This window comes from Lissotriton helveticus, chromosome 5_1, assembly GCF_964261635.1.
Source record: "Lissotriton helveticus chromosome 5_1, aLisHel1.1, whole genome shotgun sequence".
Lineage (NCBI taxonomy): Eukaryota > Metazoa > Chordata > Amphibia > Caudata > Salamandridae > Lissotriton > Lissotriton helveticus.
The window spans coordinates 196116365-196129180 of NC_136065.1; positions in this window are offsets into that span (position 1 = coordinate 196116365).

The window sequence follows — 12816 nt, forward strand, 5'->3', positions numbered from 1 at the left end:
CCTTTCTCTATTTGTTTTGCTACATATAATGGTCGTCAGATTTCCATTCCCTTTTTTTTATTAGGAGATATGACATATGCAGAACAGAAATCATACATAAGAAAAAAAGAACATAATCAACTTAACATACAACCATGCCATAGGTCCTGTTTTTCAAATTTATACCCCCCTCCCGAACCCCCCACCCACCCCCGGTGGCTCACTACAGGGCAGAAGGAACAATTACAAATAAATAGAGTAAACCATTCGAAAAAAGAGAAAAGAAAAAAAAAACAAGGATATACATACATGATTCAATTTTATCAGGCAACATTGGACCCTAATGCTCAGAATTCAACCAATTAGTTAAAGAACCCCAAATCTGTTCACCCTCCATCCGGGGCCTAACTCCTCTTCTCCTAGATACAGATATTTCCCATTTATATACATTTAGAAATTTACTAAACCATTCATGTGAAGTCAGGGGAGTCGGGTCCAGCCAAACTGTGGCTAGGCATAGTCTCAACACAGCCATAGCGACAAAATGTAACTTTTGGTCCGGACCGGCCATGTTTTGATCGGCTATACCCAACATAATAACCTGAGGTGTCAATAATACCGTATAACATAACACTTGTCCCAGGCACTGTTCAATTTTACATAGCAATGGGGCCAAAGAGGGGCAAGTGGCGAACATATGAATACTGTCAGCCGCAAGTTCCCCACATCGGGAACAGTTTACCCCCACTGCCCCGCCCCATTGATAAATACGAGAAGGGGTTATATACAAGTTTAGCCACGTCTTAAAACATTGAACCTGGAGGTTAGCTGAAATAGTAGCAGATTGACTATACACTAGAAAATCCTTGCAGACACCTTGTTCCGCATGTAACCCCACCGCCAACGATTAAAATGCTTGGTTAAATCATCCCTTCTCTTGGCATTGACCAATTTATAAATAGTGGATATAGTCGATTGGTTCCCATTGATCGATTCCACTAACAGGATACGAACCCAAGTAAAAGTTATTTTGCAGAAAAAGTTTCTGATCTGTAAGAATTAAAAAAATTGCCTATTACCTATCCCAAATCTCTGCTTTATGGTTTCAAACGTCATAAGCCCGGACTCAGAGAAAAAATTCCCTATTACATTAACCCCTTGAGCTGACTACTCTTTAAAATAACCATCCCGAAAAATTTCTGGGAGGAGAGTATTCCCTGCAAAAGGAGAATATAAGTGGATTCTACCAATATTAAACATTTCACGAACTGTTGTCCAGACTTTGAAGGCACCAAGCAGGACCGCTTGAAATAGGCAAAGTCAATATGTCTAAACATATGTCCCTGAGTCTCTTCCCCGTAAATTAAATGATAAATTGAAGTGTCCGAGCGATCCAAACCTCCTGTATCCAGTAAATCAACAATCTGTCTCAGCGTTATAGACCAATAATATACCTGAAAATTGGGTATTGTCCAGCCCCCCCTCTCTCTGGGAAGAGTCGTAAATTTCAAAGCCCTTCTTGGACATTTACCGGCCCATAAAAACCAAGAAGTAATCCGATCTAACTTTTTAAACTAAATTTGATCAATCAACAAAGGGATTGCTCCGCGGAAATATAAAATCTTGGGTAGGAAAATCATTTTTATAACATTGCATCTGCCCTTCAACGTCAACTGTAGATTGTTAATTCGTCGAGCATCAGCCTCTATTTTACGTATCAAGGGATTCAGGTTGATCTCTACTACCTCCTCAGGTTTAGAACTAATCTCTATCCCTAAATATTTTGATTTACAAACTACACACGGGTCAGCCAGATTGATTTTGTCATTACATATTCTTTGAGTTTTGCTTTATTTAAGTGATAACCAGATATTGCACCAAACTGTGATGTAATTGTTTGGATATCTTGCAACGCTGCCTGCGGGGAGTCAGTCAAAATGGCTAGATCGATTTCAAAAAAGAGAGGGTACCCCACTATCACCAGGGAACAGGGTAAGAAGACAGTTAGTCAAAGGGGAAATCCCTGGAGTCGAATAGTCTACTTATCACAAAGGCCTTTCTTGTTATACAAGGAGAGGTCACAGTATGTCATAGGTATTCGGACAAACTGTTTGATCCAAAAGAATCCAACCAGGGCCAGATAAAGCTTTAGATGGGCATCAGATCTTTCCACTAAAGCTCTAGAGTAACCAAATTGTCTATGGCCATTGGATCTAGTAAAATATAGTGGCAGAAATATTAAGTGGGCCACTTACATATGAGGGGTTTGTTGTAACTATGTTTAGTCTGTTGTTTATTGTGAATATATTTTGATTGCTTTTCCATTTATTGTGTATCGTAATATTATGTTTATGTAACATTGTTTAATAATAATTTTTAACCCACCGAGATACTTAATCTTGGATTTTAAATGTTTTGGATGAATTTTATCTTGTCTTTATTGTTTATTTATATGCAACTTGAATAAATCTAGATTGTAAACAAGACTATTTCTTTGTGGAAACCCATTCTTATGTTTGTCCGAATACCTATGACATACTGTGACCTCTCCTTGTATAACAAGAAAGGCCTTTGTGATAAGTAGACTATTCGACTCCAGGGATTTCCCCTTTGACTAACAAAATGGCTAGATCATCAGCATAGCCGAGGATTTTGGTGTCCCCACCCTTGGCCCGCACCGGACGGATTAATACATCTTAAAAAATCTTTTTAATTAAGGGATCGATATAGATCGCAAACAATAAAGGGGAGCAGGGACACCCCTGCCTTGTTCCTCTGAGTATATTTATTGTTGCCGATTGAATTCCCATTACCGAAACCTGAGGTGTTGGGTAAATATACATGCTCTGAATAGCACAAATAAATCTCTCCCCGAGACCATAATGCCTCAATGTAGCCCATAAAAAAGGCCAGGAGACCCTATCAAAAGCTTTCTCCGCATCAAGCAGAATTAAATCCATAGGGTCTCCTGTAACCTTGGTATAATCGAACAACACGATTGTGCGGCGTATATGTTCGATAGTTTCACAGCCAGGCACAAAGCTGTGTTGTTGGGGAGACACCAGCTTTTTGATTACCCCTGCCAGACGATTTGCAAGAATTTTTTAATAGATTTTGATATCGCTGTTGATTAAAGTAATTGGTCTATAGGACCCAGTGTCCGATGGTATCTTGCCTTTCTTTAAAAATGTGACGATCCTGCCCTCCGCCAAGATTCAGGAGGCTTATCGCCAGTTTGAACCAATCGGAACATCTCGAGCATAACAGGATTGAGCTGAGATCGAAATAATGTATAGAATTCTCCCGGTATATGATCAGGCCCTACAGCCTTACCGATAGGAAGAGAATCTATAGCTAGTCATAACTCGTCAACTTCAATTTCAACTCCTACCATATCCACTTCTTCCGATGATAAAACCGCTACCTCAACTTCCTTAAGATATCCTTGGATTTCAGCCTGAACCACCTCATTATCACTGATATCTTCATTATATAAATGTTGATAGAATTTCTGAAAAGCTAAATCTATAGCCCCTTCTTCAGTAACTAACCCAACTTCTGGATCCAAAATGCGTGGCAGACTCTTTTTCTCTAGTTCTAACGGCTAGCATATGTCCGGCTCTTTCACTATTCTCATAAAGTTTAGAGCGCCAAGCTAGAAATTTGCTTGCCGCTTTAGCATGTGAGATTTCTGTTATAGCTAACTTAGCAATTATTATCTGAGTTTGTGCAGAATCACCTTCCCCACCCCCCCAACAGGACCCTGGCCAGATTAATCTCAGCCTCTTCAAAATCTCTATATAGCTCCTGTAGCTTTCCTTTTTCCCTTTTCTGGCTTTCCCATCCAAATCGAGTTGTCTCTCCCCTTATACCAGCTTTAAGTATCTCCCATACATTCTGTATATTAGTACTGCCTATATTTCCATTTAGAAATCTTGTGATCCATATAGCCATACCTTCATTATAATCACTATCCCTTAACAAACCCCGATTAAAGGTCCATTACTCTGTTTTTTTTAGCCCTGGGCTGCATATTAACCTCAAGTACAAGCGGCATTACTCTCGGATACCTAGTTTTATTAGAGCCTTGTACCGAGATTGGAGAGATAAAAAAATAATCTAACCCAGAATGGGTTTTGTGCGGTGCTGAAAAAAAAGTAAACCCAGGGTCATTCCTCCTGAAGAAAGCCCACATATCAATCAGGCCATGTAATTCTTGCATTTGCCTCAGGGACCTATAGACTTTAGGTTTCCGACCAGGATACGCAAATCTGGGCAATTAGCAAGTTCACAATCTATATTAATATTAAAATCGCCACATAGTATAAATGGAGCTGGCCAGCCGACCAGCTCAAGATTTAGCCAGTTATATAGTTCTGGGTCGTCAAGTACCGGACCAGAGACCGAACAGAGTGTGAAGACTTTATTTTGAAAATTGCCATGAAGAGTGACATAGCGACCATACACATCTGCAGAAGAACGAATTATATTCATCATCCCACGTCGGGCCAAAATAGCTACCCCTTTAGTCTTTGCCTCCAGTTTAGTCCAGGAGATCAGCTGAAAGCCCTCAAGCTCCAGAAGTTTATGATGGATTTCTTCGATGTGCGTCTCCTGAAGGCAAATAATATCTGCCCGCAAGAATCAGACATCTTCTCTAATCCTACGCCGTTTAACTGGGTCATTTAACCCGCACATATTAATAGATGCTATACTGATATTAGCCATCGCAAATCCAACAGAAGATTCTACCCTCCCTATCTGAGTTACCCTCTTCCCAAAAGCAAGCCCCAAACCAAACCTTCCCTTGCCCTGTAGTTCCTCCCCCACCCTGAACCCCCAACCCACCCTACCCCCCTTACCCAACAAACAGGCAAAAAAGGTCCTCAGACCCTTGCGATGCCTCCCACGTTCCTGAGTGTCACCTGGTCGCTCCCTGACCATTTAGACACCATAAAGAGAGAGAAGAGAGAGATAGAAAAAACAAAAAATACAAAAAAATCTTGAGGGAAAATAAAGCAAACTATGCAAGCTCATGCCAGGCTGAGACTAAAATCCATTAACGGTCAGTTAGTTCCTTTAAGTAACTTTCTGCTTGGACTTCCGAAGAGAATACCCAAATCTTGCCTTGATAAATAACCTTCAACCGTGCAGGGTTCATCAAGAAGACCTCACACCCTTTTTTATGGAAAGGGGGGATCAGCTGACGAAGCCGCCACTTCCTTTCCACTGTTGTGTGGCAAAAATCGGGCCGCACAAAGAAAGTCTGGCCTCTGCAGATTTTCTTACATCCGGTCGTGCCTTTTCAAAAATGGCTTGTCTCAACAAAAAAGTACCAAAAAAAAATGAATATTGCACAAGGTTTTGCCTCAGGGCCTGGATTTTTTTTCATCGTTAGAGGAAATTGATGCACTCTCTGTATCTCGGTTTCCCAACACCAATGAGAAAGCTCCGGAAATGAAGATTTAAATAACCTCAATACGAACCCTCTGATGTCCTCCCCCTCTGTTTTTTCTTCAATTCCTAGAAGACGCAGGTTGTTCCTACGGAGCCGGTTTTCAGAGTCCTCCAATTTCCACATTATATCCGAAAGCCTTTCGTCGTTAGACAAGGTTTTTATTTCTACGTTTTCAAGTCCAGCCTCCAGCCCGACGATTCGTTCCTCCAGGGCAGCTGTCCTGGCTATGACCTCTGAACAAACCTTAGTATTTTTTCGAATATCCCCTTGTATTTTCATCGTAGCTAACTGGGCTCTCTTATGCTCTTGTCGTGCTTCATTTTGTATGGATTTGAGCATGGCGTAGATCAGGGTATTTGAAGGAGGTAGGTTGGTTTGATCACCAGGACCACCCTGGTCCGCTTCCTGCTCCTCTATCCCTCCCAAACCTGCGAGGCTAGTTGTGGCTACGGAATAGTCCCACTGTAAGTTGTTGCTGGTCTCAGAGCCACCACTCTCGCGTCTTTCTAACAAAGATTTATTGGAGATTTGGGTAAAAGCAAATTGTTTTGAGGACAGGTGTGACATATATTTTGAATGTAATAGTGCTTGAAACTGGAAGAGTGTGGGGCAACGCAAATTAGGCTCCACCCTTACACGTCGGAGAAGCTCAGAATTTACCTACACTTGGCTCTATAAACTCTGTGTGCCTTAACTTTACTAGCATGGAGTTAAGCATTCAAATGTACTCCTGAAGTGTATTCACTGAAGAAAACTAGAGGCTCATTGTTGGAAATGGCCCGTTTTGCGGGGTTATCCCCAAACATTTTGCTTCTTCCTCCCTTGTTTTTCCTGACCTGTGGTTGTTGGCAATAGGACTCTGAGCACTTTACCACTGCTGTTCAGTGCTAAAGTGCATATGCTCTCCCTGTAAATTATTACTGTGATTGGTTATCCATGATTGCCATATTTGTTTTACCTGTAAGGCCCCTAGTTAAGTGCACTGAGTGTGCCAGGGCTGGTAATTCAAATGCTACTAGTGGGTGTGCAGCACTAATTGTGCCACCCACATGAGTAGCCCTAAAATGGTGTCTGAGGCCTGCCACTGCAGTGCCTGTGCGCAGTCTGTGAACTGCCATGTTGTCCTGGCCAGTGTACACACTTGCCAGGCCTAACCCTTCCCTTTTCTTACACAGTGGACAACCCTATGGTCAACGACATCCACGACAGCTTCAACTCCGACACCCCCGCATCCACCACTGAGGCCACCACCCCTGCGATCACCACCCGCACCAGCCGCCTGACCGCCTGGTCCCACGTCAGCGACGAAGACACCATCAAAACCATGAACTCCATCCACTCCGGATCCGCATCCGACCCCTGCCCTCACCACGTCTTCAACAAAGCAAGCACAACCATCGCACCCCACCTCCGGAAAACAATCAACAGTTCCTTTGAGACAGCAACCTTCCCAGAAAGCTGGAAGCACGCAGAGATCAACGCCCTGCTGAAGAAGCCCAAGGCGGACCCCAAGGACCTCAAGAACTTCCGGCCCATCTCCCTGCTCCCGTTCCCGGCAAAAGTGACAGAGAAGATTGTCAACAAACAGCTAACCCGCTACCTCGAAGACAACAACATCCTGGACCCTTCCCAATCCGGTTTTCGCAGCAACCACAGCACCGAGACCGCCCTCATCGCCGCCACTGACGACATCAGGATCCTGATGGACAAAGGAGAAACAGCCGCCCTCATCCTCCTGGACCTATCAGCAGCTTTTGACACGGTCTGCCACCGAACCCTATCAGCACGCCTCCATGACGCCGGAATTCAAGAGAAGGCACTGGCCTGGACCACATCCTTCCTGGACCACATGCTTCCTCTCCGGCAGAACCCAGAGCATCCGCCTCCCACCCTTCTGCTCAAAAACCACCGAGATCATCTGCGGCGTCCCACAGGGATCCTCCCTCAGCCCGACGCTGTTTAATATCTACATGGCACCGCTCGCCCACGTCACACAACAACATAACCTCAACATCAACTCCTACGATGACGACACCCAGCTGATCATATCCCTCACCGAAGACCCCCACACCGCCAAAGCCAACCTCCACAGAGGAATTAAGGCCGTAGCCGACTGGATGAAGGACAGCAGACTGAAGCTGAATTCTGACAGGACAGAGGTCCTCATCCTCGGGCCCACCCCATCAGCCTGGTACAACTCTTGGTAGCCCACATCGCTAGGCACAGCCCCGGAACCCACAGACCACGCACATCCTCTCCATGACCAGGCAAGTCAACGCCGTCTCCGCGTCCTGCTTCAACACCCTCCGAATGCTCTGCAGAATCTTCAAATGGATCCCCCCCGACACGAGAAAAACGGTCACCCAGGCCTTCATCACCAGCAGACTCGACTACGGGAACGCCCTCTACTCAGGAACAACAACCAAGCTCCTGAGACGACTACAACGAATCCAGAACGCCTCGGCACAACTGATCCTCGACGTCCCCCGACGCATCCACACCACACCCCACCTGAGAGGCCTGCACTGGCTCCCCGTCAACAAGATGATCACCTTCAAACTCCTCATCCACTCACACAAAGCACTACACAACACCGGACCTACATACCTCAACAACCGACTCAGCTTCCACACCCCCACCCGAATCCTCCGCTCAGCCAACCTCGCCCTCGCCACAGTTCCTCGTATCCGGAAAGCCACCGTCGGTGGCAGATCCTTCTCCCACCTCGCCGCCAAGACCTGGAACACTCTCCCTACCAGCCTACGACAGACTCAGGACCTGCTGGCCTTCAGAAGACTTCTCAAAACCTGGCTCTTCGATCAGTAGCAGCCCCACCCCCAGCACCTTGAGACCCTCACAAGTATGTAGCACGCTTTAGAAATACAGAGATTGATTGATTGGTAGGCCCAAGGTACCCCCATAGGCAGGGCGCAGTGTATGTGAAAGGTAGGACACGTACTAGTGTGGATAACATGTCCTGATAGTGAAATATTGCCAATTTCGTTTTTCACTATTGAACTGCCATCTTGCCCATATGATAGAATGGGGAATGCTGTGTCCCATGTGTACCTGCATATCTCCACATAGGAGCAAGATGGGAATATGGAGTGTGGTATCCCTGAACTCAGAATTTAATGGAGCAGCATCTTTTAGGAAAGATGGTTTTTAAATTCCTTGTTTGAAAATACCACTTTTTAGAAAGTGGCTATGTTCCTGTTCAACGTTTCTGTGTGCCTCTGCCTGTTTGTTGACATGAAATCGCTAGCAGAGGCCTAACTGTATCTTCTTAAGTTTGGCTAAAGTTACAGGTTTGAGAAATAGTTTCCTTGGGAAAAGGCTCCTTTCCACAGTTGAATTCGAAATGTAACTTAGAGGGTGTGTAAGGTTGTTTCTCATGCATTTCTTGTGCAGGTGCAAGGCCATGTAGCTCGTTAGGTAGAATAATCCATTGTTTTAGGAGTTAGGTTGGTAGGAGTGAGAACGAAGGGAGTCCACTGGTATGCAAAACTGCAACATTTGGCGGGGAAGGTGTCTGGGACCCAAGGACACAGCAACGGTTTTTGGAACAAGATTGACCTGTGCTGGAAAAGTACAAGAGGCTGCACTTGCCTGAAGGAGGTGTGCCATGGGCGTGTTTACTGTTTTTGGATTTTGTATTAGGGAAAGTGCCCCGAGGGAGGAGGGTCAGTTGCAGTTGCAGTTGCAGTGGCAGGCGTAGTTGCAGGTAGTCTTGGAGGGAGTTGGTCTGAGTCCTGTCTAAGGCAGTCCAATTGGAGATGCAGTTAGACAGGGGTCTTAGAGGGAACTAAGCAGGAGAAATTAAGGAGCATCTTAGAACGAGCTCGGTAGCTTTGGCTACTTACCTGGGGAAAGTGATTGGGCTTCTTAAGGAGCCTTCACAGCTGACACCTTTTTCTGTTGCCTGAGAGGTATGCTATGTAGAGATGTCACCTTAGAGTTAGTGTAGGGACAGAATAATCTTTCTCTTCCCTTTGGAGCAGATGCAGCCGAGACTTCGAGTGGGAACTGTTATTGCTTGCCTAATGCTTCTTGAACTTACGTTGCTCTTTATTTTGAGCCGTCTGAGACTCCTGCGTAGGATTATGTTTCTATTAGTGTCAGTTTATTTCTTAAACCTCTTGCTGGGGTACTTGTATGTTTAGTTGTTTTTGGCTTTGTAATAAATCTTTGAACTTTACTTTGTAGTCAGTGGTCCTTTGGATTGAGATGTATTTGATCATTGGAAAATTGTCATAAGTATGAAAATAGAGAACTTCCCTTTACACTTCTTTGCAGACTAAAGAGATTCAGTTGGCCAGGTATTCTAAGGATTGGTAAAGAAAAATCTGTATAAGAATCCCAGCATCATCAGGTGTTTAAGGTCAAGTCTCATTGAAATAACAAGAACAGCAGACAAAGAGCAGCTGAAAACGGTGAAAGGAAAGAAAGAAAGAAAAAAAGAGCGTCAAAGTGGTACTGCAGAGGGTAAAACAGATCAAAACTGAGCAATGAGTCTGCCCAGGTAAAAGTGGGGGAAATAGAAAGCTTCTCATTAGGAAAATATTTTTCCAGCAAAGTTTCTTCAGTTTATGACATTACAACAAAATTTGAATTGGACATAGAGCCACATTCTGCACTATGCTTCGAGAAGCTCATCTGTATCACTCACATTGCCTTCCATTGCCTTCCATGCAGTGGATGTACATATTGTAAACTTATGTATATGTATATCACATTCAGTAGTTTTGGCTCCTACATTTTTCATACATGCATTTCATATATTGCATATTATAACAAGGACAAAAGGCAAAAATCCTTTCAATGCATCTTCTGTCCACTAATCCTAAGAACGTTACTAGGGTCAGCAATTTTTATGCCATTTTGTAAACAATCCTGTCTCTTGCAGAATGAAGCAAATGGTGAACTTTAACACTAAATCTCCTTCCTCACTGCTCTACTTTTCTCCTCCTCATACCCATAAATCTCTGGTTTGTTTCCGGTATGATGCAAATTATGAACCATAACACTACATTACCTCCCTCACACTTCCGCTTATCTCCTCCTCATACCCATGAATCTTTGGGAATTGTAGAATCTGACACAGACCTCTTTTTAATCAGGCTAATTGACTCTGTCTTATTCTCCACTACCACAAGTCTCAGAAAGCAGATTTCACTGCTTCTCAGCCTACCTCGTGTGCTCTACCTGAGAGTGATAAAGATGCCAGGAGCAGCTCGTATGAGGCGGGTGGTCGAGGGAGCTGGAGGGCAACAGAGATCACAAAACAATCTACAAAAGAGGAGGGGGTGAACGGGGGACAACGAATACAAAATTAAACGTATCTGCTGCCCTCCAGCATTGCATCACGCTGTTCCGCTCCTCTCTGTCGCTGCAGGCAGGCACAGGCTCCCAGCCTGCCTTGGGACAATCCTGTAGCTAGATGAAAGCAGCTTCAGGATTGGTCTGAGTGCTCATGATGTGTGCTTCAGGACTCACTGGGAGTCTGTGCCTGCTCTCTACGGCCCCAGCAATGCAGCTAGGGTTGGAGTGGGGTCATTGAGCATGTAGTTTTCAGCCAGCTTGAGACCGCTGGCCAAAAACCACATGCACAGTGTAGGTGGAGCTCACCACTCCCCCTCCTGCCTATCATAACCCTGGCCCCTCCCCAAGCTAAATAAATCGAAAATACAAAAGGTTTAAACCTGTTTTATTATCGTTTTATTTTTACATTTTTTAAAGTGCTGGGGGGGGGGGACGCTTCTACGCCATAGGGTAGGAGCCCCGCTGAAAGAAACTCAGGTCACAACCCCCCCGTCCTTCCTAAATATAAAGTCAAGAAAGATTTGCTTTCATTGAAGTACTGACTCTTCCGCTTTACTTATTTGTCACCCTATTTTGCCCACAAACATACTCGAAATCACAAACCATGAGGCCTATTCACAAAGATTAAATAATATATGTATATTAAACCAAATATATATTTACTATTCCTAGTTATATCCTGCTGTTTCCCTCGTACGCCGACCTCTGTCTTTCTCTCCAATCCATGTGACAGCATGAACCTGACAGGAGAAGAGACTTCACTAATTGTACACAGGAAACAGAAGATGAAGCACACTGGCACTCCTTAGGTCTGCACAGGGGCTATAAAAATAAAAACAGCAATGGTTTTAGATCAGGGAGCCAGAATCCTCATACTGCCTGCACAACAACGTCAGAGCAACTATATTTAATTGAACCCTCACACCTTTTTTAGCCCTTAATATATAATGGCTCTTAATTGTGGATGTCCAGAACCTTACACTTGGCCTATACATCACTTGTTCCTGTTTATTAGATAACATGCTGCATTGTGTTTCCATCTATACTAGTTACAACATTGAATAGTCTCAATACTACATAGTTCAGAATGCATGGATGGCAATTTTACATCAGGGGGCAGGGTTGCGGGGGCAGGGCTACCCTTCTCCTTTTGGACATGTCGGCTCCGATTGATACCGTGCTGCATGCCCTGCTCCTGACCCATCTTCAGGAAGTAGGCTTGGTAGAGTCAGCATGGAAGTTGCTGAAATTTTACCGCAAGGGAATAACTCAGCAAATCTGGTTTCTGCCTTTTACAGCTGACCCCCAGAATTTAATGACTGGGGTTCCCCAAGGTTCGGAATTCAGCCCTTTGTTGTTTAATATTTATGTGACGCCCTTTATTCGGCTGACAGAGGATCTGGGTGCCAAATTCATAGCGTATGCTGAAGAAACTCGGCTTCTATTCACGTGGAATAAAAACGTGTCTTCCACCTCCCATGCCAAAATATGTCTGACTGCAGTTTCCATTGCCTTACTTCGGCTCAGTTGAAGTGCAACAAGGACAAAACTGAGATTCTTTTCTTTGGTACCTTCCCTTCTCTGTTCTGGCACTCTTTCTGGCCGGATGAGTCTGCCTTGCCAATACCTCTGGGTCATCCTACTAATAATATAGGGATTTGGTTTGATGAAAAGCTGTGAATTGGCCCTCAGATTAACAAACTATCAGGAATGTGCTTTGGTATTTTGAAAGCACTTAAAAATCCCTTCATCTACTCCTGCTTTCAGCCAGGGAAACGGTTACCCTTGCCCTGATCACATCTTGCATTGACTATTCTAAAGCATTCTATGTTGGTCTGCTCTGGCTATTTATTGAGTAAACTTCAGGTTGTTCAGAATGATACAGCCGGAACTCTTCTGAACCTACCTCAGCGTCAACATCACCTGCGTAGCCTGCACTGGCTGCCGGTGAAAGAGAAGGTGAAATTGAAGTCCTTGGTTATTGCTCCTGCAGCTCTCTATGGGCTTGGCCCAGCGTACTTGAGAACGAGATTCAGGTTCTATGCCCCTGCTAGGCA